Genomic DNA, 2,517 nt, shown 5'->3' on the forward strand with positions numbered 1-2,517 from the left:
ATGGCCCCCAAACACCAGGCTTCACTTCCACCCCAAGGGAAGAAACCAAGAAAGCGAGGCCAACTCCTGCCTCCAGGCCAGATGAGGCATCTGTTTCTTCAAACATGCCGAAGGAAGAAAACGAACAGCAAGGAGCAATTGAACATATTGATGACGTGCAAAATGAAATAGACAGACTTAATGAACAAGCCAATGAGGAGATTTTGGAAAGTAGAACAGAGATATAACAAACTCTACCAACCATTTTTAAGGAAGAGGTCAGAATTGATGGCAAAAATCCCAAAATTTGGGGTAACAGCATTTGATAACCATCCACAAGTGTCTGCACTGCTTGGGGAGGAGGATGAAGAGGAACTACATTATTTGACAAGAGTCGAAGTGACAGAATTTGAAAACATTAAATCAGGTTACAGAATAGATTTTTATTTCGATGAAAACCCTTACTTTGAAAACAAAATTCTCTCCAAAGAATTTCATCTGAATGAGAGTGGTGATCCATCTTCAAAGTCCACTGAAATCAAATGGAAATCTGGAAGGGATCTGATGAAACGATCAGGTCAAACACAGTATAAAGGCAGCAGGAAGAAACAGTATCAGGAACCAGAAAGCTTCTTCACCTGGTTTACTGGTCATTCTGATGCAGGTGCAGATGAGTTAGGAGAGGTCATCAAAGATGATATTTGCCAAATCCATTACAGTACTACTTGGTTCCTGACATGGATGATGAGGAAGGGGAAGGAGAAGATGACAACGATGAAGAGGAAGAAGGATTGGAAGATATTGATGAAGAAGGGGATGAGGATGAAGGTGATGAAGATGATGATGAGGGAGTGGAAAGAGAGGAAGATGAAGAAGAAGATGACTAATGGAAGGAACACATGGATTCCAACCTTTTTTTTATTTTCTCCAGTCCCTGGGAGCAAGCTGCAGTCTTTTTTTTTTCTCCTCTATGTTCAGTCACCCTGTTTTTGAGGCCTCTTTTCTCCTTTATACCATGGTCCACAACTTATTTGGTGGGGGGAGGGGGAATACCTTGAGCAGAATTCAGTGCGAAAAGAATCTCTACCCATTTCTGTTCCAAATTCATGTTTATCCCTTCCTGCCTCAACAAAAACTCTATGGAATAAACACTACCATGCTCTGTGGGAAAAAAAGAAAAACCTTCTGCTCCCTTAGCTCTGCTGGAAACTGGAGTGTGCTAGGCCCCATGTAGTACTGCATAGAATTCTAGCTTTATTCCTCCCTTCTCTGTATATTGGGCTCAGAGATTACACTGTGCCTCTATATGAATATAGACAGTTGGCATTCACCAACATGTATCTGTCTACTTTCTCTTGTTTAAAAAAAGAAAAAAAAGCTTTTAAAATGGGATATAAAAGGTCAGAAAAGGGTGGGTTTGAGATGTTTGGGTGGGTTAAGTGGGCATTTTGACAACATGGCTTCTTCTTTGGCATGTTTAATTGTGATATTTAATGGAAATCCTTGCAGTTTAAGATGACACTTTTAAAATAAAATTCTCTCCTAATGATGACTTGAGCCCTGCCACTTGATGGGAGAATTAGCAGAACCTATAGGATCTTATTTGCAATTGAAATTCTCTATTGTAATTTTGCTCCTGTGTATTTTTAAATTTTTCCTTTTGTTTCACTGGAAAGGAAAGATGATGCTCAGTTTTAAACGTTAAAAGTGGACAAGTTGCTTTGTTACAATAAAATGAAATGTGTACACACAAAAAATTTTTAATCTGTTAATATATAGCAAATAAATAATTCTATTCGCTCTGAACCAAGGTCCTCATACATGCAAAAAGACCAATAAAATTAGTCTTCATATTTGATATAGGAGGTCTTCATATATCAAAAAGATATAAAAACCACTTTTGAAGAGACTTGTGGTACAAATACCAGTAATGCTATGCAAATGCTTAGAAATTTCAGAGACGTAAACATCAGGCAAAACAGGAGGAAGAAACATCCAGACCAGTGATTTCCTGTTAGGTCATGAAAAGCAGCATGCGTATGTGCTAAGTCGCTTCAGTCATGTCCGACTCTTTGTGACCGCATGAACCACCGCATGCCAGGCCTCCCTGTCCATCACCAACTCCCAGAGTTCACCCAAACCCATGTCCATTGAGTCGGTGATGCCATCCAGCCATCTCATCCTCTGTCGTCCCCTTCTCCTCCTGCCCTCAATCTTTCTCAGCATCAGGGTCTTTTCAAATGAGTCAGCTCTTCGCATCAGGTGGCCAAAGTATTGGAGTTTCAGCTTCAACATCAGTCCTTTCAAGGAACACCCAGGACTGATCTCCTTTAGGATGGACTGGTTGGATCTTCTTGCAGTCCAAGGGACTATCAAGAGTCTTCTCCAACACCACAGTTCAAAAGCATCATTTCTTTGGCGCTCAGCTTTCTTTATAGTCCAACTCTCACATCTATACATGACCACTAGAAAAACCATAGCCTTGACTAGACGATGGACCTCTGTTGACAAAGTAATGTCTCTGCTTTTCAATATGCT

The 2,517-nt window shown here is 40.3% G+C and overlaps 1 pseudogene; it reads left to right on the plus strand.

Annotated features, from left to right (window-relative positions):
- Positions 1-866, plus strand: LOC145511551 (protein SET-like; annotated as a pseudogene).
- Positions 867-2,517: the final 1,651 nt, after the last annotated feature.

The sequence above is a fragment of the Giraffa tippelskirchi genome, chromosome 6 (genome assembly GCF_054371585.1).
Source record: "Giraffa tippelskirchi isolate mGirTip1 chromosome 6, T2T-mGirTip1v1.2.pri, whole genome shotgun sequence".
NCBI lineage: Eukaryota > Metazoa > Chordata > Mammalia > Artiodactyla > Giraffidae > Giraffa > Giraffa tippelskirchi.